The 26,379-nt window shown below is 36.4% G+C and overlaps 1 protein-coding gene across 1 annotated transcript in view; it reads left to right on the plus strand.

Annotated features, from left to right (window-relative positions):
* Positions 1-8,504: 8,504 nt before the first annotated feature.
* The window catches only part of LOC134679977 (leucine-rich repeat-containing protein 15), a 43,051-nt gene continuing 25,176 nt past the window's right edge, over positions 8,505-26,379 (plus strand). The window contains exon 1 of the mRNA XM_063538939.1: positions 8,505-8,644. The gene's annotated coding sequence lies outside the window, so the exon portion shown is untranslated. The remainder of the gene's footprint in view (positions 8,645-26,379) is intronic.

The following is a 26,379-nucleotide window of genomic DNA, read 5'->3' on the forward strand; positions in this document are numbered from 1 at the left end:
ATATATTTGCATATTACTCGGTTAAAAGAAATACATAGTTAATTCGTCATCACCATAATATTTATCGTCATCATACCACAGCCAAATATGACGCTTACATATATACAGGTTGGTCCAAAATACGTTAGGTACACTTTGGATCTCAACTGCAGCTGCATTACTGTGGCGGCGTTGATGTCGACGTCAATTTCCTTGATAAAATGAATGACGGATCGAACGTCATATTCGCGGCAGTAATAAAGCGGCGAACGTCACTCATCAAGGAAATTGACAGATTTGAGCAGAACTTGTTTTTAAGAAAGTATCCCGAGTAAGCGCCTTGTTAACTTATTTATTGTTATATTTTTTTTTATACTTTTACTTATTATTTATGCCTTGTATCCTTGTAACTGACTGGTGAGATGACTTGTTACTCTCCGCCTCTATTTCAATTTCTCTTTGCTTTTAGCAAGGTGCTACGGTAGAGTAAATTGTTGAACAGATTGAAAGTCTATTTCGGAGTCCATTGAGTGAAACTGCGAGCGGTGACAATGAAGCTCATAGGCTGCCAGGAACACTGGAAGGAAATTAGCAAAGCTCACTCTGACCGTTCCGCCAATAAACATTTATTTTTAGATATTGTTTATTTTGGAAACTGAAGGGAGACCTTCCTTACATCACAGAGGTGGGCTAAACTAGCCACGGCGTGGGTGAATGTTAACGCCGGCATGGTCGGCCCAAGAGGAGATGGCGATGGCGGGACGAGACGCATTTCTCAGCAACTGGACGGATGTTGCATTTAATCGGGAAGATTGGAAGTCCAGGGCGGAGGCCTTTGCCCAGCAGTGGGTCACTACATAGGCTCTTAAAAAAAAGTTTATTTAGATCTAATATTACAAGCAAATAATTATGATGAGATTAGAGAGGGTTGAAGATACGTTAAGTCTAAGAAAATAATGAAGCAAATATAGATATATAGCGCTGTGAAGCTCCGTATCATATGCAGCAACCCTGGCCGTCAAAATTAGACGTTTGACAGTTCAGTTACTACAAAACATATGACGCCGTTAAAGCGCCATCTACTTCAGCTGTCAAATTCAAAGGCACAATTTTACTTAGGCTCGAGTAGAGCTTAGTCATGGTAGAATAAATGTAGAGCCGCTCTACATTTATTCTACCATGACAAGGCTTGTACCAACCAAGTAATACCTACCGAACTACTGGCTGTGCAGTAATTTAAGCATCGTAAATTTTATAGCATTTTCGGTGCATCGGAGTGGTGTTAACGGAATTAGTATAAACAATTTCAACCCTAATGATTCATCATCATCATCATCATTTCAGCCTATATACGTCCCACTGCTGAGCACAGGCCTCCTCTAATGCGCGAGAGGGCTTGGGCTATAGTCCCCACGCTAGCCCAATGCGGATTGGGGACTTCACATACACCTTTGAATTTCTTCGCAGATGTATGCAGGTTTCCTCACGATGTTTTCCTTCACCGAAAAACTAGTGGTAAATATCAAATGATATTTCGTACATAAGTTCCGAAAAACTCATTGGTACGAGCCGGGATTTGAACCCGCGACCTCCGGATTGAAAGTCGGGCGTCATATCCACTCGGCCACCACTGCTTCTTAACCCTAATGATTAATTAGCGTTAATTACGTTAATATTAACCTTATAATCTACCATTTCAGTTGTAATTATCTATACCAACTCCGCTGCCCCAAAAATGCTATACTTAAACGATGTCTGGAATAACAAATACGGTCGGCAATAAAAGCTTGTATCAAAAATTATACAAATTTTGTATGAAACTAAGGGTCTAAATATACTAGAAACAAACTTAAAGTGTGCGAAACGTTTTGTTTGTAGCCGTGCTGGTATGAATAAGCCTCCCACGGAGAAAGCCGGGCTTTGTGACTTCAAGCTGCAGGTTGACGTGGAAAATTCATAGCTTGGACACATTTTATATGTAGGTAGGCACTTTAAGACATTTTAGCATTTATAGGTTACTTTAGGGCCGGTTGCAACGAACATCCCTTATAGTTCGTTAATGTTAGATTCAATGAAAAGTTAATTTGCTGCCTATGGGTTTGTTTAACGATAAACTGAACACATTTCATCGATTCTGCATTGTGGAATATGTCCTGAGGTAGGCAATGTCAAGCTCAGGTGCAATTGAATTTGTTTTTTTTTAATTTGAATTGATTGAGGTTTCAATGCAAACAAAACAAGCTTTAAGTTTACGCCAATGCGACGTTTACACGCTATGAGGTATACCTATGGTATACATACACGATCAATATGTTTATACCTGCTGATAAAACACAAGCCACGGAACCCAGCAGGCCAGCACTGAAAACGTGCTCTTGGTAGTTTTATTTTTATTTTTTAGTAACAAAGTAATTACTTACTGATTTTGATATGGTTAGTAATAATGAAGGTATTTTTAAACTTAAGTCAGATTCTATTTCGGCTAAATCCCTGGAAAGGTTAATGAGAGACAGTAATTAATATTTAACTACGTGTCAGAAGTAACAGGCATACTTTGTTGATGACATAATTGTTCCTAAAATATACATTAACCACCTAATAATGTACACCGTAAAGAAACATTGCGAGTTACATTCAAAATCGTATATATACTTACAAATTATAGATTTATTATGCATATTATAATACAGATACATACAATGTTAATATACATACATATAAATAAAACATAATTAAATTAAACATAAAACAAATTATTTGTACGAAATATACGGTACCTAGCTGAACCATCCATTGGTTTATCTAATGAAACTCCAAATATAAATGGTTTTAATTTCATTGAAATAATAAATAATATATATCGAATATTCAAGTAATTTTATGTTGAATAATTAATAAGCTTTCATTCTGTACCTAATAATATGTAAATTGACATAACATTGTATTACCTAATTATAAACTAGTAATAAAAATAAAAAGCTTTACATAAATATATACTCTTAGATATTTTGGTTTCTAAATCATTACGTCACGTACAAGACCACCGGTGGACGGGCAGCAGCGTCCCTCAAATTCGGTGTTCTCGACTGCGATCGCCAACCCGCCTGCCAAGCGTGGCGATTATGGCATTCACCCCCCCAAAAAAGGGGGAGGCCTATGTTCAGCAGTGGACGTCTTATGGCTGAGATGATGATGATGATGATGAAATCATTTAATGTAAGTAGGAATTTTTTTTCTAAATTAAGAACTTTATTATTGGAAATTCTGCCGAAAAACGGACGCAAACAGTTTAATATATAATGCGAAAATAAAAGATGTTTATTTTTTATACTGATTTACAATGACATAACCGTTGCGTTATGCATCCCAGTATTTTTCAATGTGCAACTCACCAGTCGTAAAAATCTTATGCAATTAAGTAATGCGCTCGTATCGTATCCTACATTTACATGCATACAGTGCAAACCTGCCTACAACGGCAACGCAAAGCCAGGCATATTGCTATTGCCCGAGCGTAGCAGTGTGTGCTACTCAGAGGCCTCAGAGGTCTCAGAGGCCTCAGAGCCAGTATACAGGGTGATCAATCCAAATGGGTCAGTATGGAGAAGTCAGAAACTATGAGAGATAGCAAAATCTGTTCTTAGGAACCATGGCTTCGATTTTAGATTTAATAATAATGGCATTCAATTTTTTTTTTTAATCTATCATACATAACCGGGATTCGAACATGGTCAATAGAGGGCCCCGAGACAAAACAAAGTACATTAAAAAAAAACAAAATGGCCGACTTTTTATTTTATTTTTTCAAGTTGGTCCGAGCGCGCTGAAATTCGGCATGCGGCGAGCCTGGGAGCCCAAGATTACAATGTCAAAAAAATATTTTTGGAAAAATTCAAAATGGCGGCGGACACGGGCAAAGTAAAATTTTCAAGTAGGTTAAGCGAGCCCGAAGGGCGAGCTTCATGCCGGGAGGCCGAAGGCCGACCCCGGTGGAAGGCCGAATGCCCTGAGCCTCCACCCCAACTCCCAAAACGCGAGGCCGAAGGCCGAACTGCGTGAATTCGGTGCTTCCAGCGTTCTACCAAGTCAACTGTCTTGATGACCGAAGCCGGGGGGCCGAACGCCCCACGGCGAAGCGTCGAGGCTTGCGAAGGCCGAAGGCCGAGCTCTGCGTAGGGCCGAAGGCCCGAAGCGTCACACGAGAGGGGGAAGTTGGAGCTTAAACACGACCCAACACTTTTCCTATTGGGAGTCGCTTTTTGGGCGTCGGGGTGGAGGCTTCGGGCCTTCGGCCCTCCACCGGGGTCGGCCTTCGGCCTCCCGGCCTGAAGCTCGCCCTTCAGGCTCGCTTAACCTACTTGGAAATTTGTCTTTGCCCGTGTCCGCCGCCATTTTGGATTTTTCCAAAAATATTTTTTTGACATTGTAATCTTGGGCCTTCAGGTTCGCCGCATGCCAATTCTCAGCGCGCTCGGACCAACTTGAAAAAATTAAAAAAAAAGTCGGCCATTTTGATTTTTTTTAATGTGCTTTGTTTTGTCTCGGGGCCCTCTATGATATTTGGTCGATCACCCCCCACCTATCACGCATCGTTTAAAAGTTTCCATACAAACAAACAACAAGAATAGTGACCATGTTCGAATCCCGGTTATGTATGATAGATTTAAAAAAAAATTGAATGCCATTATTATTAAATCTAAAATCGGAGCCATGGTTCCTAAGAACAGATTTCGCTATCTCTTATAGTTTCTGACTTCTCCATACTGACCCATTTAGATTGATCACCCTGTATTGTGAGCTTAATGTAACAGTTGTAAAATATCCGTTTATAAGACCCTGAATGGATTCGATAGCTTTATAGAGCAAAGTCAAGCAGGCTCATCCTACGGCGTACCAAAAATTCCGCAAAAAAAAAACACTTTCTATAAAGCCACAGAGTAAATATTTATTTTTACTATTTAAGAAGTGCTAGGTATTGTTGTAGGTGTAGAAGAGCTATTGTTGTAGGTGCTAAAGTCGCTATTTTTATTTCAACTTGCATATGAAAAGGTGACAGTGTCACCATACCGCTATTTTTTTCATCCAAACGTAAAATTAAATTTAACTGACAGCTGTCACCGCCACAATATTGCAATGAAACATAATAAAAACATTTTTATGATTTTTAGCAACCACCCCTACCAAGTCAGAAGGGTCTTTACTCGCCGGAGTCAAAAACTAGTCAGCGATGGAAATAACAGCCCAATAAGAAGGTAATGTTATGTCAATTTATTGTCGCAAATGAGAAATGGCCGGTATTGGAAAGCAGTTCCAAGGTGGCAATTATGTCGATGTCACTATGGTTTTAATGGTGAACTGGGTGCAAAACGATGCTTTATCTGATATGAGGCTGTTAAGCCACTACTTGTACCGACTATCTGATTCAACTGTAAACATAAATACAGTTTGGAGAGATTTTTATATAGTGGTATTACGTAACATAAATGCATATTATGATTCAGGAAAATAACAAACGAAACAATACACGAACTCAATTTTGAGGAACAAAATAACAATTATATAAACAAATTGTTTATATAAACTAATTTCCTCAAAATTGAGTTCGTGTATTGTTTCGTTTGTTATTGTTTTAATGTTTGCTTCATACGCTTTAGTTAAAACACAAAATTAAACAATTACCCCCTTTTTCATAAAACTTTACGGGCCTGATTTAGTTAAATTATGTTTTGTCCCTTTCTTACAAATATATAAGTCAAAATGACAGATGTAGACAAACGAATATTAGCTAATTGAGGTTTGTAGCATGTTTATGAATAAGGGCCACTTGCACCATCCCACTAACCCGGGGTTAAGAGGTTAAACGTTAAGTGTCAAATTGTACTGGTAACCATGGTAACTTCAGGTTTAACCGGTTAACCTCGGGTTAGTAGAATGGTGCAAGTGGGCCTAGGGGGCTAGAGTTTAACACGCGTATTCGGGAAACGAGATAATCACAAGATCTAGAGACGATATAGAGATCAACTAGATTTACATTAGATATCGACTAGATGTGACTTGGATATCTAAGTCATAACTTGTCGAAATCGTTCAAGAGGACCTCCAGAATCGCGGAAACGTCAAATTTGACATATCTATCTTACAAATATATTTAAATTATCCATATCGTAAGTTGTTGAGGTCTAGTAGAGATCTAATTCATTTTCCGAATCGAGCCGTAAATATTTTTAGTAAATCCATCATTTAAGATGAGAGAGAAAGTAAGCAATAGACGGATATTTGGACAAGTTGGGTCTAGAGTCGGTCCGTCAGGGGAAGAGAGTCTATGTATGTATATCAACCAATTATTATTCCTAGTAAATAAATAAATTATTGATAGGTGTTTTAATATATATTTTTCAATGTGATCGCACTACCCGTTCTTTTATCGGTTACCTGCTATCCAAAGGAAGAACTCGATTTTTGCCAATACTATTACTATTATATTATAACTATGTATTATCCATAGTTATATTCAATTAAATTTACAGACAGAATATTTACTTAATTCTTGCTTATCACTAAATAAATTCAATCGGCATTCATCATGCAAATTGTTGGTCAAAACTGGTCGCTATTCAATTACGACAATTACCGCTACCACATTGCAATATCGAATTGACAGATTGACATGACTACATGACAGCCGTGTTAAAGATAACAGACGTAACGACGCGATTATAAATGACGTTAAACAAAATTATGTCCAATACAGGGTGATTCAGGAGACGTGAGCAGGACTAACACTGCGCATTTCGTAAATTATAAGCAACTCTTTCGTATCAGTATTAGTGAGGTTAACTTTAATTTTCTAGTCGTGTCGAAAAAAAAAGTTATTAATTTATTTACGACATGCATGGTCACCCTACAGTTAGAATACTAAACTACCGATATTCTGTGTCAAATTGAATGTCATCACGAACTGGTTACTTTTGAAAACTCGTATCTCACTCAAGTTTGACAGTTTATTTTCTTCGTAATCATAATGCTGTCATTACGGTTAAAGAGGTTAAAGAGGTTTTATGTTTATTAATTAGGTCTTGTAGGGTGACCATGATTGTAGAGAATTAAATTTTCCCTTGCCAAAAAGTTAAAAAATAGGAAAAAGTGTGGTTGTTTCACCTAAATACGACGGTGATAGATTATTTATCAGTTACTGAGTGGGCAGGATTAGTCCTGCTCACGTCTCATGAATCACCCTGTATATTGGGTTTGCAGATACGTTGTAGAGTGAAATCGGAAATTAGCTTTTTGAGTCAATTAATAACTATATCAACGTAGTAACATAAACCAAACTTTTTTATATTGTTATTATTGTACTAAGTCGGTACCTACCTACAATAAATGCAACAAAAACAATTTGTTAAATATAGCAAAGGCATCCGGTTTAGACCAATATACCAACCATACGTATGGGGATTATGGGGAGCAAAAAACGATGTACATACTTATTACAGAGTTGCAGTGTAGGGCGACCAAGTTACATGTTATTGATACCAGTACTATTTACTTCATCATACATTTTGTTTTATCAGATCACGCTTCATTTTTTTTCAGTTTCATACATTTGCGACAAATTATGTAGAGCGGTTAGTGTCTAAAATTAGTCAACTTTTTTATTTTTTTATTGGCCTTGGCATATTTAGTCGTTTAAAAGTTTTCACTGAAAATACAGTAGCGTCTCCCTCTGTTAGAAGTACACCGCATTACTAAAACACGACAACGTACTGTTTCGCGCCCTCGTGAATCATTTTAGCTCTACCAAGTAGAGCGGTTGGTAAAGCTAGTTGCTTTCATATTTTCCAGTAGATGGCGTTGTAATACAGCGACATCTGTCGTTAGTGATAGTACATTATAAGAGTTTAAAATAGTTTACTATGATTTTACATACTTATCGTAATTAATACAAATTATTTCTAGATATCTATAAAATAAAATGTTAAAAACTACAGAAATAAAAAGATAATAAGCTTATTATTTAGTAGGTCTAAAGTTTTTATAAGTTTGATGTTAATGATTATAACTTTTGTTATAACATGTTATCCACACTACAAGAAACTTCCATAATATTTATTATATCGTCAAATGATTGATGCCAATTAGCCATTTTACAACTGTATTTGTTCAGTAATAATTCAAGCATTTTCCTTTGTATTTTGTGTCTCTCAGGTATTTTCCATTTAATTGAGTCATCTCTACCAACCTTTGCTAAATCATTTCCTTTGTAACCTCATTCTAAATAGGCATTTCCCTATGCTTTTTATCATTGTATACGAGATGACGGCGTTTTGCAGCATTTTGGAGACGAACAGCAAACACGAGACTTTGTTTGAGGCACCGTACCGATGATGTAGGTTGCTGCGCTCTACCACAGGTAACCGCGACACTGTCAGAAACATGTCTCGCTCTTTCAGCGTGGGCGGCGCGGGTGCAGCCAAGAAAGGGACGGAGTTGTTGGGGTTCGCGTCACCGAACAAACAAGGCTTTAGCCTTCCGAGTCTGTGAGTAGCATTCGACGAGACGGAACGGCCCGGCGCCATTACTCTCGTATCCACAAACGTGACTGTGTCTACTTTTCGCTTGTTGTGCCATCGATCGTGCTAAAACATCATTACTGCGCAGTGTTAAGGTAAGTTTGTATTATTTTCGTGGATTTAAAAAAGTGCGATTGAACCGTTTCGTGAGGTGAAGCTTTCACGTATATTTATGCAAAGAATTTACCGAGGGCGGTGCGTGCATATAGGTATGTAAGTACTTAAGTCGGAGGCTCTGAGCCGACGCAACGCGGCGCTGCCTTCGCCAGCGCCCGCGCACCTATAACTCTATACATTATAAGTATACAGAATGTGACATTTTTGGTAAATAACGACAGAGTTAGTGAAGTGTAAATGTGACTTTGTGCTCTTTGTTTGTGTTGAGTGCTTATAAATATTCGTGGTCACTGATGGTCAGTGTCTTTGTGTTTTAAACGTATTGTTTTGGGATTGAGAGCGTTTTCTTCGAAGTGCCTTATCTGTTGAAATAATGTTTGTCGCCTTCTTGCAACATATACCTCAGCAATAAGCCTTAATCGCTGGTCACGTCTTTAAGCAATGTTTTATTACCTACTTCTACCACGATTCGTTTGATTATTATTTTACATTCTGATTCCTTGAAAACTATAAATACTAATTAAAAACTAATCAATAGTTTATTTATAAGAAGCATTAAATTAACGATATTTAATTGCGCGTACTTAAGATCATCACATGATCAATGTTTTATGTACCTCTTACTAGGTAGGTATCTTAAATCATTTAGAAGGAATGCTAAGAGGTAAATCACGTAACGAAATTGCGACGATTCAAAAGCACCGTTATACCTAGAACTAGAAGCATACCTTATACCTATAACGAAGAGTAAAATGACTCATAAACGACAAATAATAACTACCTTTACCAGTACGTAGAGCCATAGCGCAAAGTTACTTGTGTTATCCGACTCTACATTGTACAATCCTATGCCTATCCAATGACAAACACGGTACAAAGACATTTACATAGGCTATGATTGCGTAACATACGTATACCTAGGTAAATAAATGCAGGTACCATCGGTCTTATCTGTGTGCAGTGTGTGTGCGCTTCCAAACGCTCCATCACATGATCACATGTTTATAAGCGCATTCGTAAATTTTCCATTTCAATCACTCTGTCGCAGTAACTTAAGAATGTTAACCTACAAAATGTCTTCCCGAGCGAAATTCAAGAGAGCGGCATTCAAAGCTTCTCAAATATCTGTTCTCATGACGATAGAATTTAAAATTAAAATTGCGTAAGTGTTACTTTGATTTGTATGGTGACGACATAAGGTGTAGTGTTGCGTGTAGGTGTAAAGAAGATGCGGCCTTCTGGCGGTCGTGGAAGTGACGGTCGGCTGTCAAGGCCCACCGCCGTCTACACCTCACTGACCATTTTCAAAGCCTTAATTTGATGATTGATGGAGCGAAGCTTCCTCCAAAGATCCCATTTAAATTTCGTTGTCACTCAACAGAGCCTAAAGAATTTGGGACCCTATTTATGCAGTCCGGAAAAGCACAAAATACACGTAACCTTAAACATACTGCACGCTCTATTAGGTAGCTTAGCTTCTTTGAAGATCTTGACTCTAAATTGGTCTTTGTTCTTGTTAGAATATAACCATAAATCAACGTAAATGTCGCTCTGTCTTTCCTTGTCCCAAGAATCATTGTGAAATAAACGGACGATTGTAACGCAAAGTATTTGTCAGAAGTCTGTATTGTTCCGAGATCCGATTTTTTCAACAGTCCTCTTTTGTTTATTTTACCCAAGGTGGGTACAGACTGATGCTCGTGAAATGGCATTTCCTTCTTTACTATTTTGCGTTTAATCATTATTTAACGCAGTTGGTTAAAAAAATGTTTTTCAGTGACATAAAGTTTCTTATGAGTGGATCACCATTCACCATATTAGCCAAGCATAAGTCGTCTACTACTATATAGTCTGTCTCTTTAGCTATTTAAAAAAGAGTACACAAAATCTACCCTCAAATGGCTTGTTAAGCCAAATGAGGGTAGATGAAAACATTACATGATCAAATAATGTGGGATAAAGTCAGGTCGTTCAGTGACTGATCCAAGCGGTTATGTATTTGGTTGGTTAATCAATAAATGTTATCTACCCGAAAATGTACAAATTATTTGCTTACTTAAGTACCTAAAGATACAAAGTATAGTTAAGGACCTATCCGTGAAAAATATATAACATCTAACATATTTTGCTGAAACCGTTGCTACCTTGCGTATAAATCTATTTTTAAACGCCTGCAATCTAGCCTAGCCTCAATAACTACTCGTAAATCATTCGTTCCTCTATTGAATTGATTCCATTCATGTATCCGTCTCGCTCTAGCATTAATCTCGGTTATTCTATAGCTCGTTCTGCTAAACCATTCCCGTTTGCATTTACCATGTGCCCCTATACCGCTGCTCCGAGCCAAAAAGTTGTATCTCTATACGAATTTCATAATAACGTATGCCATTTTGGCTCAAGACGATAACATACATTAACATCTGGCCATCGAACTCCCCCGATAATATCAAACACTTAAGCACTTCATTCTACCCAACCATATCTACGAGATCTGATCCATTCTAATGCTTTTTGCTAATCCTGGCTTAAAAGGAATTAGGATCTTAAGTAAAATTTCCTAAAAGATTAGTTTCTGTCAGATTTACGGTGAAACTTCGGAATGGTAATTAAAAAGCATGGTATTTCTTATCCATTCTGTTTGGTAGGTAATTTAATCCCCAGTTTTCTATGCTTGATTGACCTATATAATTGAAATGACATTGTGCGATTGTGGTCGCAATAAGAATGTTACGTCATAGTATTTAGACTCCTGTGCTCGTAGTAATCTGTCGACGGATCACAAGACACAATCAATCGGCGCAATTAGGTGCCTCGGCTGTTGCCAAGCAAAAACCATGGATACAGAGCCCATCGCAAAATGATGCCCTGCAAAAACTCGCTTCATTTGCCGTAGCGTAGCCAAGCAGCCATGTCGGACAAAAAACGCAATTATATTAAAATAAGCGTAATTCTTCAAGACTACAACGTAAATGGCATTTAGTCCAGATGAGATCCCTTCGGAAAAAACGTCTTTGCCTATATAACTTTGCTCGCAATTTGGAGATCGGATAAACGAAGCAAATTAAAAGTAATTGTATCAATCAGAAGCCAAAGACATTCGCAAGTTCGCATTAGCTGTATAAGAAAACTGTATTGAAAGCAGGTGTGCTAAGTGGTAATCGAACGGAAATAGCTGGACTAAAATATCGAATCACGCGCAGGAACAGGCTAATGGTGCAAAATGCGGCTCCTAAGGGCAGGAATGGGCGGACATTATTCCGAGAACCGCAAGGAGCATTCCAGGCATTCTGCAGCGCCGGCGCAGGTCGGCAAACCTTTATTCTGACCAACTAAAGCTAAAAGGTACTAAACAATAAAGGTATCTGATAATCATTTAGGACCTTTTGCATTTGTACATAATATAATAAACGCTCTTGCTTTGGTGGAATGTGGAATCATTTCAAAACTTAGATTAATTTTGAGCACCATACTTAATAGTAGTTTTCACTGGAGAAAAGGCATCTCTATGCTATCAGAATCATTCTATCTTACACCAGTCCTGTTCTATCACCCCGATAGCACCCCGTAAAATATTTTTCTAAAGTTTTTGCTTGTATACCTAGTATACCTACTGACTCTTTCAAGCCAAATTTTAGCATACCTGATCAATTTTAATAACGTAGACGTAACCGGACTAAAAAGTGTAGTACCTAGTTATATACATATAATGAAATTAAAAATCTGGTATCGTTTCTTAATTGAATAGATTAACATTAATAAGCGACGTCGTGACTGTATTGTATGGCGGTATGGGTCTCGTATGTAAAATCCTCACATTAATGCGATACAATATATGTAGCTATAGTCACTTAGTAAACAGCGGCGTAGGTCATCCACCAAACATTACGTAAGCTCTAAATAAAGCCTTGCAAACATATTACCTGGTACCTATTCGTATCGACTATGGCTATGTTGAATTGAAATGTATCTATTCATAGATGCGGTATAATTATAACGAAAGGTTTTTTTACTTTAAAATAAAGTCAATGTGTATAAAAAACAATTTTGTTAATGGGTATATAAAATTAGATTATTTTTAAACGTAACTATTTAAATAAGATCTGGTCAGTTGATGTAATTATATGTACCATTGACCTCAAATCTGACGGAGGTGGGCAATTAACATAGTAACTAGAATAAGGTAGGCAAATTAACTAGTTTAGGACAAACAATTAAATATGATCAGGTGGGGATCAGAAAGTCTAGGACTCAAACTCATATATAATTGGTGACCACCATGGTCATTTCTCCCGTAAATACGATATCTAAATATGCCCTTTATTTTAATTTTATTTTTATTTTTTTTTAATTTTATTTTTTATGCCCGTTATAAGGTTGAATGTGTACGTATGTACTTAAGTACATTGAAACTTTACAGTTAACATCCACGTAACAGCGCTATCTTGCGTGTAATTTGTCAACTATCAAACAAATCTTTGCTTACTTTCACACCAATATTACACGGTGTACGGATGAATATGTACCTACCTACATATTTCGCTTGAATACGAGAAAGCTTTATCACTTTATATCGTCGTTCCTAGAAAAGTTTTATTCGTACTTACTTCTAAAACTTCTAAACCGTTTTTGATATCGATTTACTTCTCAAAATATTGCATTTCTTTTAGAAGCATTTTCTATGAAGCGTCTGCAGTCGTTACCTAAATGCATTTTGTCGCGTGATTTCATTTAAGTTCAACATAATTTCCTTTCGGCTGCGACCGGAGAAGAAAATGAAGGGTCCCTGGCCCCGAGAAAATTGTATTTTGTAAGTGCTTCCGCTAAAATAACTGCCAGGAAATATTTTTTATCTACTTATACCTAAAGGTTACATGGTTACATGGGAAATAAACCTGACTAAACAGAAAGCTGTCTCTCGATCATTTTTGCATATTCCAGGCATTCCAGCGATAGATAAAATAAATCTAACTAAAAAATTTAAAATTTTAAACTGTCACGATAAGACCGAATTTCAGGTACTTAGAATTTTCTAAAGTTTAAACGAGTCACGCTATAAAAATGCTAGTAAATCTTAATCTGAACTAACCGTGGAGCCGTGAAAGCGTAGATAACAAACAATATCACTACTTAATTGAACTATTATAACAGCCAATTAAACGATGGGCTGATGACAACTAATGATCACTTTTATTAGGTACGTTTCATTAATCTTCTTGAAGCGAATACTTACCTCCAAAACAACTAAATAAATATTATTATACGTATACAACAAACTTCCTTAATCATCATTCTCTTGCCCTTGTCCCATTCACTTGGGGTCGGCGCAGCATGTCTTTCTCTTCCACACCTCTCTGTCGCCCGTCAATTCATCATTCACATGCGTTCATTTCATATCATCTCTCACATAGTCTATCCACCTTTTCCTTCCAACAAACTTCCTTAATACATATGGGATATAGACAACTTAGGGTGATTTTCTTATGTCCAGCCATACTCTAAATATATAAGAAAAACTCATAAAAGGTGATTGTGTAGCATGTAAGTCAAACTACAACGGTAACTGTACTGTACTTGTAAGCCAATCCCGAAATAGCAAAAAAAGAATCAGCTGTTTCATAGATTTCAGTGAATTACATCTCGATGTTGTCTATGGAACAGCTGATTTATTTTTTGCAATTTTGGGGTATAAAAGGTTATAAAATAAGACACACGTTATGCGCATCTCGGGATATGGTTGGACACAACGAAATCATATTATACTGTTTCATTACATGTACCCATGTATAGAAGTATGTAGGTAGGTACATATTTAATGTATATACTTATTATGGTGCAATGGGACTCCGATCCTTATCACTTATCACAACTTATCAATATTTACTTAGTCGCGGTGTAAGAAATAAATACTGAATCGTAGAATAAAATATACCTATGTAAGACGAATTAAATTCTACAAGGTATTTACAAAGTTTGCAAATTGGAGGCGTTATTAAGGCAAACGGATATTGCATGGATGATTCAGCTGCTTTACCGACTAGCTCGCGACAGTTTAATTATCACAGTGAATGACTTTTCATTTTCGATTCAATAAAAATCGAATCGTCTGGAAATCGAAGTCACACGACGACGACAGTACGAGACGACAGTAGGTAAGTCGAAGCTTCACGGGACACGAAAACATCACGAGACTTTTCATTCTCATCTTAAGTACAATACAAATGTTCTTTATTGCTCACCAATATCAAAAAAACTTACCTTACTCGTACAGACAAAATCAAAGATATGTATACACTTTTGCACCTTACCCCTTTGTAATAAGGTGAAAAATGTAAACATATATTTGACGTCGACTGTACCTACAATCTCATAATCCATGGGAAAATACAACCAGGTGGCACAAGGGATGGGATGCAATTCCTCAAATAATCAAATAGGCATTTCCGGAGGCATGGAATGAGCACATTTCCTTTAATCTCGCATGGTCGGACGGTATTTTCCGCTAGCAATTTTATGAATATAAATCTGTATCTATCTACATGACATTTTTAACACTTCCATTGACTCAGACTATCGGTATTCCCAGAGGTTATTTGCTGCTGTGTTTTGAATTCGTTATCCTCCGGTATTCCGATAACCTCAATCAGCTATATCTTGATAACGCTGAATTATAAACACGGCACTAACCTCAGTGCAGACTGTTTGCTTGTGATAAAAAATCAAAACAATTTTTTTAGTGCGCCAAGTCAACTAAGCTGAAGCGGACAACATTTCCAACATGTTATACCACATTTATATTAATAAATTACTCGCAAATTATGTCTCTTTTGACCTTTCCACTAATTACAAGTAATTAATGAATATTAATAAAGGCCATACAAGGTTATCAGTACACAAAGTTAGGATTACCAGGATTGACTGCTACATTGCACTAAACACAACAAAGAATAGGCATTCTATACCAGCTAAAGTCAAATAAAACCAGGTAAATATTTAAACGTCAATGTACAATGTCAATATAAGTATTCAAAGGTAGTAGTAACTATTGATACCTATCAGTGTCTCCTCTCAGTACGGTGCTCCAGTTATACCTTATAAAGTAGCGACCAATTACAACTTTGCCTTCTTGCCGCACTGGTCTTATTGAGTACATACTTGCTTAGTCATGCCTATAATTAGTTTATGTATTAGAAATATCCTGTCAACAACTAAGAACAACACCAATATGTAATGTACGACACTAATTAAAATTTGGAGCGGACACTTACACTGTTCGATATAAATTAACCGCGCGTCGCAACTTATCGCCGTGGAATTTCTAGTTCAAACATTGAAGCACTATAAAAACAACATATTTTGATCCCCTGAGCGGCTCTCGGAATAGTTAGATAAGATTCAGGTTACTGCCAAACATCACTAAAAGGAACACCTATATTAGTCTTATTAATTTGAACACCTCATAATACACATATAAGAATAATGTGTGATGATTTTAAATTGTAGTTACATATGGGATGTAAATATGCACTTAAAGTCGATACATTAACAAGTAGTAATTAACAAATCACCGACGTAAATTGCATTTTCATGGAAAATGTATCGAAATAATTAAATCTCTGTACCTATCTGACTTAATTAGCAACGTACCTAACGTGCTCATTAAAATGGGTCTTGAACTCGGGATTTACAAAAATAAGTGTCCAATGCATACAACAATAGCATGAAAACTTAGAGCTTTGGAAACCAGGCTAGCATTTTAGTATCCTGTTAAAGATCCGCTAAATCGTTGCCCAACTTCGAGGCATTTTATTTATTTTCTTTCGCTCTGCGTCACCGCCCCGTCGCCGTCATGCATTCCCCGTCTAAAGGAAGTGATCACGTGAGAAATTAAACCGAATACTATGAACCGCGGCAAAAACACTTCCGACTGAACTTGAAAGAGGTGTAGCTTGTTATGTAACATTCAATGATTGTCAAGACGTTTCCAAGAATCTTTACAATATTGAGACTGCAGAGGGCATGACTATGCTCAACAGATTTGTTTGTGAAATGAACTATTGTGAAATGTAAGAAACACTGAGTTGAGATCCGTTAAGAGCTCTCAAGTTCTCTAAATACAGTAACTGATGTTTTAAACTTGTAGTTACTAGTATATATCATTTCATTGTCAACGTCGCAACTGCGTACATAAATATGTTTTTATTGTGATCAATCCTCAATAAAATTTTGGTAGAATGATTTCCATTTGTTGATATCGGAAACAGCACGCACGTTCCCTTGACCGTGTCTGATTTTTGTAGGTATTAATGCACCAGCGGAAACACGCGTCTACAGTCTAAATAGTGCAAACAAAGGACCACATGATGGCGCTTCACTCACAGGCAAACGACCGGAGTTAGCCCAAATCGGCCGTGTGCATCATTGACTCATTGTTTAACTACTCTAAAATTAGAGACCGAAAACGAACTAGAATTTGTAAATTATGTGCAGGAATTATTGGTCCCGGATACAAATTACTCAGAAGTATTAGATATTGAGGTCTTTGTTGTGGGCGCTCGCTTCATTTAATAAGGAAGAACTAGCTACGGGTACAAACACATTCATGGGTGTTCAGGCGATGTATTCCCTTTACTCGCGCGAACGCAAGTGAGTCAAGAACTTGAGGAAACCAGTAGAATATGACCCTGAGATCCGTAACATCTTAGTGAAAGAACTTACAATGGTTTCCCCAAGCCTTCTCATAAACAGAGACTCAGCGCGATTGGAGTGATACGCCAGCGCTCACGCTGCATTTGTTCTACGACCATTTCTAAAAGACCTTTTGAAGCTATACATCCCATTGATAAATAGACTCGCCTAACTTGGCAGCTTTATTTTGTGGGTGTGTGTTTTTATTTCTGTGCGCGTTGGTAGCAATAAGTAATAAGGTAAACATTAAGCAAGCCGTGGAGGCCGCCTGACTAGTTTTAGTCGATATTCTTTACCGTCAAATAATGAATTTCCGATTTTATCGGATTTATGTTATGTAAATTAGTTGTAATACGTACTCATTGAGACGATAAATTAATCGTTACCTACAACAGTTATATGTAAATTAGTGTTTTATTTCCTATTCTTAGGATTGGCCACTAACAGACTGTATAACACTATTCTTATTTTTCTTTTCCCGTAATTTGTTTACAAATTTTACAATCAAGGTGTGGATTTCGATTGAACTCAACAATTTACAATTTTGTTCAGTAAACACTTAGTAATACGATATTGTTGACCGCCGGTGTTAAGTACTCAATACTTAAGTAACTGCAGATAAGAGGCAAGTAACGGGAACCATTCCCATGGCCTCTCGAAATTATCGACCAAACGTTCAACGGTAATTTACTTTTTTTCTTCTGCCTCGTTCAAATCGAATTGATAAAGTTTTATTTGAACTAGTTACTCGTAGTTTTACTTTTATTCCATTTAGGATAAAAGGTGTTGGAATTTAAGGAGGCGAAGGGGTTTATTTATTTGATGGTGATGTACAGTCACCTGCAATAATATGTTACTCTTTGAACGCCACAAAAATATGTGACACGCTCTTATGGCTCTACAAATAAGATCGGGTCAGATATTTTTGCGGCCTTCGTTGTGTAACATATTATTGCAGGTACTGGACTCTACCAACACACGGCTGCAAAAGTGCATGCCTATATAATGAAAGGAATTAATTCATTAAGTTGGTACCTATGTACTTTGGTAGCTCGCTGTAGGTAGACGGAATACCTATGAGTTTCCTGATTCCGTTATATCCGTAGGGCATAGATATAGTAACTAAATATAGGTATCTATCTATTGCTCTATGTCTGTACTGCCCGTATTTATTTTTGACTGTATCTATTAATGTGTTTAATTAAAATACTTACATTTTATAATTACTTTTATGCTTAAGAACTTAAAATGTAGCATCTAGCTAAGGATGACTCACGTTAGACTATAGACCGGGCCGAGACCGGGCCGGAGCTTCCGACGCTTCGTTTTCTATGGAAAATGACATGTCGGACGCCTCGGCTCGGGCCCGGCCCGGTCTAGCGTGAGTCATCCTTTAATCGCCTATAGCACCAGTAAACTTCAAGCTAGTTCTCTAAAAACCGGGTTTAAAATCGATAAAGTCGCGAAAAAAACTCAGGTAATTTTAACAGTCCTACTTATTACTAGAACCCTACACACAGGTATTCAAACATACAGTTGTAATCGTGAGGCTCCTGTTGTTATGGCTTAGTGGAATCCATAAGTAGGCTGTCAAATAGGTAAAGGATGAGCAAGGAATATTAATACAATAAGAGATGGCTCGCTTAATTGGTCAAATATGGCAGGTGAGGGTACCATATTTGACCAATTAAACGAGCCATCTCTTTATTGACATAAATTGCGCTAATTTAATGTTCATTTTATTTTTAGTGTCAGCACTAAAAATAAATTGGTAGGTACTTTCATATTATGTAGACAACAACTGTTTTTGTGTCATATTGGTAACTTGCATTTTAGTGGTTCTTGATTTCAGATATAAGTATGTACCTACATATTATTAGCCTACTAAATAGGTAGATAGTACATTACGCGCACTAGATGGTCGGTTTTTTTGTGTCACCTGACTATAATTTTTAAGTAGGTATGTAGTTAATTCTTAGCGAAATCTGGTATCTTGACATTAATCCAATGCAACTGCTTTTTCTTAAATCTTGCTACTGGTTACCTTTTACCTTTTTGTATTTCTGGGAACCACACTAAATTTGATCAATAGGATTATCAAGAAATTGTGAGAAAGATGATAGTATTTGCTCCAAACCTCCAGCTTTTAGGGCTACCTACCCCCGAACACAGGCAGGTACAGTGGCGGATTTCCTTAAGGCCCAGTAGACCCGGGCCTAGGGCGACCAGACATTAGGGGCGGCAGTCTATATGGTGGGTCCTGATAAAGGGGCGGCTAGTACTTACTACAGGGCCTGGCGCCTAGGGTGGCAAAGACCGCCAATCCGCCACTGGACAGGTAGCTATCTAAGAATTGAGATTCGAAAAAAAAACTAAAATTGGCTTACCTCATATCTAGACATCTTGAATATTAGGACACAATGAAGCAATCAATGGAGTCGTAATCGTAAATAAGGTTATTAGTTGTTTGTTGAGATGAGAGCCTTGTGTTCAATTCACGGTAATTCATTGCCGAGTAGGTATTTAGGCGAGACTGAAGCTCGGACAAACCATAACAGCGCTCTCTGTTAGGTAAGTTACACAGAGGAACTCCAGCTTTAAGACTCTAAATTAAAACAATTTAAAAAGTCTTATGGAACTGCTTCAGTATTCGTGAACGAGAATATTTGGAGCATTTTCTATTTAAGTATCTAATCCTTAAATTGTATGTACTTAAAGGTAACGTTTCTTGAATTTTTTTAACGATACCTCTGTATGTAAAAACACTTTTTCAAGAAATTTAAAAAAAAAAATCTTCCTTAATCAAGGACTCGAATCTACTAATTCCCCATTGGGCATTATAAAAAGTTCGACATTCTTAATACTACTCACGGTACTCAACAAATATGTCGTCAAAGTACATATTTAGGGTTTGAATCACTTATGAAATTTACTCGCTCGCATTGGTAGGTAATACTGACAGCCTGTCGACCCCAGGAAACCAATTCGAACATACTAATTTATGTCCATTTATTTTCATTTTGACATCGCTCTCCTACTCTTACTTAAATATTGTTTCGAGCGAGATACTTAGGTAGGCTGCGATTATTAAGGAATGCATCATTAGCTAATCAACAACAAATTTTTACAGTTCGAATGTCTTTCTTTGTCGCATTCGTGGACTAGGGCTCACGGATGACTCGTCATCGCTTATAATAAATTAATAGCACCTTTGATCACATTGAACATGAACACCAATCGAATAATAAAACGACGTCTATCTACTAATCGATGTAGGTAGGTAATTATTATGTGATAAATCAGGAGTCCGCAATGTTTTGATGAGTCATTTGTACCTTCTTAATTCAATATACATAAATAAGTAATAAAGCCATAATAAAAAATGTCGTTTGTCGTTATATTCGTTTATTGGTCATTATAATATAATAATAATTTTGTTATATTAACATTGTTAAAAAGCACAATCTACAGTTTAGTTCAATACCTATTTTGTATTTTCAATTCTACATTTCTCAATATACCTATTCCATTTTTCGCTATGGCATTAACTTAGTTCTTTAAAATTACAATATACACGAACTTAACCTTCCTACGAGTATCTAATTGTAATTCTCGTCTAGTGTCTAGTGGTCACAGATATATTTTATACTTCGCGAATGACGCCATCTACATATATTTCACTCAAAGCAATTTAAATAGACCGCAGGCGCGCTAATTAGCAGGCATAATACAACACGTTATCATTTATTCAGGACACGATATCCGAAGATTTACACCTGTAGCCACTTTACCTACTCAATGGCGCCTTTTTGATTGTCGTTGGCGCCAATATTCAACCGTCCTTGACTGGAATTATTTTTGAATTAGCAACACCCAGCTGTTTCTATGTCTGACATAAGCCGTGTAAAAGTTCTAATGTTTTATTTTATGTACCTATTACATGACAATGACATCTACATATAATAATGAAAATTACAAGTACAAGTGCAATAATTACCCACTATTGTCTGTGTGAATTTTGTTATTGTGATATTTGTAAATAATGTAAATAATTTAAGTATAAATTCAATGCTCACGGGCGCAATTGCATGGCATGTATGTAAATAGTTTTTAAGTCTCATTAAGTGAAATGTTAATTTCTTTTGAGAATACTGGTTACGAAAAAGAACAAAATAGTTTTTGATCGCAACCAGTTACGTACAAGACCGAAAAAGTATTCGATCGCAACTGGTTACGAAAGTCTGGTTGCGTACGCGGCCGAAGGGATAATAAATATCTTTAACCCGAAAATTAACTTTTCACGACGAGTTCAATTTTATTGTGAGACAACTTATGGTAGGTATGGTAGGTAACGAAATTAATAACGATCATGTTATATAATATTGCTTTTAAAATTTAATGTTATCACAATAGGAATAAGATTTATAATTTATAGGTGCTCATTTAAAAATCATTATTTTAAACATTAATGACGCTATACTTATGTAGAGTGGATGCCAAATTAGCATTAGGCTCTGTGCAAGAATAATTTATTGTCGTCATTTTGCATACGGTATTTCATTGAGAATTCATAACAATTCATCAAGCGTAACAGGCAATGGAATTTAATCTCTTTGATTATTTTACTATGTTACTAACGTTTGCCCGCGACCTTGTTCTTTTAAAAATACAATCTATCCTAATATATTTTTAATTACTTACCTATACAGGGTGTAATTTTTTACGTGATACAAAATATGTTTTTCTAACTCCATAAACAACTAGCAATTGAATGCTCCTACTCTCGTTGAAATCAGACAATTTTATTTTTATTTTTTTTATTTTTTTTCGTGATATTTTTTGTACTTTTAAAGGATATTATGTTATTAAAACAGCTTTAAAATGTAAAGTGAACTAAATTACTTTTCAAAGTAGCGTAAATCACAAGTCATTAAACATTTTTTGTGATTTATGCTACTTTGAAAAGTAATTTAGTTCACTTTACATTTTAAATATCTTATAAAGCTGTTTTGATATCATAATATCCTTTAAAAGTACAAAAAATATCACGAAAAAAAATAAAAATATTAAAAAAAAAATTGTCTGATTTCAACGAGAGTAGGAGCATTCAATTGCTAGTTGTTTATGGAGTTAGATAAACATATTTTGTATCACGTAAAAAATTACACCCTGTATAAATAAATTGTTTCTGCGGCTTAGCCGTAAACATAATAAAAACTAAGCAAGTTGTTAGAGATACAAATGAATTTATAACTACATATGAAAAAAAAATACCGTGAGTTGTACCTACGTATAAATTGCATTGATGCTTTTTCCTACCTTTCAATCAGCAAACAGGTCGGCTCAAGGTCTTGAAAACAAACGATCCACAAAGGCACGGAAGAGAGCAGAGCCGCTGAAAGAAACAGTTCTGTAGTTTGTTATCTGTACGGGAAATAAGTCACGTTTCAGTTCGTTTGAACGAAACGTTGCCATTGTCAAGAAACATTAAATTTTTGCTATTGAAGTAAGTGAGTCATCGTCTGATCTAATTGCACATTAGATTTTATTTTATATCGATTTCTACACTTTACAGTTTTAGCAGAGTATATTTTTAACAAAACAGGATTGAATCAGTATGTATATGCATTTATCCTGACGTTTTTGACGTGACTTTTTCTTGAGGAATGAGGAAGAGTAACGACATTTTTCAAACTACCCGCATTTGAGCTCCATTACTCGCGTTTACGGTAGGGTTGTCACTCGATTAACCCTGCCTCAAAACTCAATAGTCGTTATTGCTTACCCTTATATCAAGTGATAGATCCCTTCACTAGGCGACGTATTAGTGAGCTGTGCAGTCGGATTAATGAACCGTAGGCGTAGGTTTCATCATTTTTTTAAAGATGAATGCCACTCATTCCTTTATTCATTTTATAAGGTTCCTAAGTCATTTCTGAACTTTGTATAAAGATAACCATACTATTATCGTTTTCCTCTTTATTTATAGTTCCATGAACTAGTGTGATATTTTGTTACATCCTCCTTTAAAGCAAGAGACACCTACTAGTGCTAGTGTGATTTTTTCCGACGTCATAGTCGATACCCATAATTGCCACTACCGTAACATCGGGGTACTTTAGCTCATGGGGGTTACTTTGTCCCAAAACGAAAAAAAGATTGAACTTCCCGTCACGCTGCACGTCAGGACCTATCGATGTATTTCGCGCTATTCATCGATAGATGACCGTATGGGGCGGTGGGTAGAAACAGTTTCACGTTAACAACGCTGATTAGTCAGTCCATAATTTCGGTCACAAGTTGTTACCTATAAACTACGCGATTCTATAATGTGCAAACTTTTTCTCGAAACAAAGAAAGCAAATAAGTTTAAGTGTTTGATTGTTATTAATCGTAACAGATATGTATCTAGGATCCTAATGTGATATAAATCATAGAATTTAAGACATTATTGTGAGAAGTATATGTTATTGAAAATCAAAGTATTCTTTGGCTATCGTTTTCGGGTTTCTTTGACCCATGGGAAAACATTTCCTTCAGAGAGAACAGCGACGCAGATATAGTCTCGCTTCATCTACTGAAGCTCTCATAACGGCACGAGATCAATCTGCTAACTAAAAAGACAATTTACTATTGACGCAGGTTATAAATCGCGATCCCAGGAACAGCAGCCAGTGGTTCGTCCTGTGCTGGAGCACTGGATGAACCACAGGCTCAGGTTTCAAAGACAGATTCTCTAGATTGTAATGGAATTAATTAAAACAAAGATAAAGAACATCTGCCGCATAAGTTTAATATCTTATAAAATGATTATCAATTTTTAAGACTGATTAGTTACAGTCGACTGTTAACTAGGTGCCTACCTAGTAAAATAATTCTATAGGAAAACTAATTTTTCATATGATAATTATAGTTATACACGTTAACTATTTCTAATGATTATGATTATGATCGATAAGTTTAGAAGGTTTTTCTGATTGTTTTGGCAAAGTTTTTATTAAAAAACCATGTTTAATAGATTTATTACTTTGTGTTGATTAGTTTGCTTTTTTAGTGTAATAAAAACAAATGAATCTTACTACTATGTCCTTATTTGATATACATGTGTATTGTGTAATAAATTTAAACAGCTTTCTTTGCGCTTTTATTGCAAACCGTTACGTTGTACTCAATGAAAAATCGATGGCCAAAGAAACCCGCTTGAAAGCGCAACTTTGGCTCAAACTTTGCGAAAAATTAAAAAATATTTAGAGGTCTATTTATTAAGTTTTACGTATGTGCATGAGTTGATTATACCCACAATTAAATACCTATGAGTATAAAAGTGTCATAATGCGATTAAAATTGAAGTGCTCAAACGAAAAGTAAAAAGTATCTTGATTTTGGGACAAAGTACCCCGATGTTACGGTATTGTTGTTGGGCAGACAATAAGCAGACTTAGGTATTTTATCTACGTCATACCTGCATCTCGATACTTTTTACATGATTGCCGTAGAAGGATTATGTTTTTCTAGCATATTATGTAGGTGTTTAGGTATGGATTTGTCAAAATTTTCGACACGGCCTACACCTTTTTACGGATTACATAGTAATTTGATTCGTCTCAGTTGTGAGACTTGTGGGAGTGACATTGATTTGAATAAAATTGCTTGCGAATTGATTGCGCAGTCGGGTTTTACTAATATAATTTCTTTAGTTCGATTTTTGTTACTTAACAAACCCCCCCCCCCCCCCACCCATACCCAACCCCCATATTATTCTTGACTGACAATTAAATTTTATTGATTAGTAAAACTAGTAAGTAATAAAGTAATCGACAAGTCGTTAGTGCCAAGTGCTATTGTCAAGCTAAAATAAATTCCAAAAACGAGCGTACCTAAATGTCAACATTGCAAATTTCTTCAATGACATTTTAGTTAAATGTCTCCGTGAAAAACGGTGTTGTCAGATACCTACCTACTCTAATATAATGTCATTTATGACTAAGCAAATTCATTATACATGCATTGCTATGCATAGATTTTGCTATGCATAGATGCGGGTTATTTATAGTGCATTCTCATATTTCACGCTTTACCTTTTGCTGTAAAGAAATTTCATCAGCTTACGAAACACCTACTTTTCCCTCGTAAACTCGCGCGGAATAAAGACTGGGCGAAAACACGACACCATTTTATGTGTTCACACCAATAGTAGTTAGCAGTTAACCCACATATTCGCAAGTCTGCATCATTTAACTATGTAATATCAATTATCGATGGGTTGACGCACAGAGCTAGTTAATATTTTCCGTGGGTTGACGTTTTCATTTTCTTACACGCTTTGAATTTGTTACATTTTTACTTTTGTGTTATACTCAGTAGAAATGTGTTTTGACAGCACATCTGGCGCTACATTACGACACCAGGTGCTATAATAAGCATATTACGTACTACGGCGAAAATTTACTGGCCATATATAAAACGTACTGTAAAACTGTAAAACGTGCGAATAGTTAATTTCCTATTTTTCGCACTTGTATCGTAAATAACTATTGTGGATATTAGCAGCAGTCGGTACGAGTAGGTATGTTACTGCTATCGATATCAACAATAAATCCGGAACATACCGCAAACATTATAGAAGCCGCTGAAATAATCCTTCCAGGAAATGGATACGAATCCGTGAATGTATTACTTACTATTACTAAAGTAACACCTCTCAGGGCTAAGATAGTAGGGTCCGTAAGGAACACAAATGTATGGAAGTGCATGCACTTTAGTCTCAGGCGATGCCGCTTGGCACGATTGTTCCTTAGGTCAAACAAAGTTGATCTGGCCCGGTAGCCAGGAGATCGTACCATGCAGACCCCCCAAGAAGGGGGGGAGGGGGAAGGGTCGGCTCCCCAGGTCCAATCTATGCTTCCTTCCTAGTCTTAGCAACTAGGGCAAGTTATATATCATTTTCGTATAACTTAGGGACGAGGAATTCATTTTTGAAATAATTATTATACCTTTCCATACAAAAAAAATGATTTTCGTACAAAAA

The sequence above is a fragment of the Cydia fagiglandana genome, chromosome 3, assembly GCF_963556715.1.
Source record: "Cydia fagiglandana chromosome 3, ilCydFagi1.1, whole genome shotgun sequence".
Taxonomy (NCBI): domain Eukaryota; kingdom Metazoa; phylum Arthropoda; class Insecta; order Lepidoptera; family Tortricidae; genus Cydia; species Cydia fagiglandana.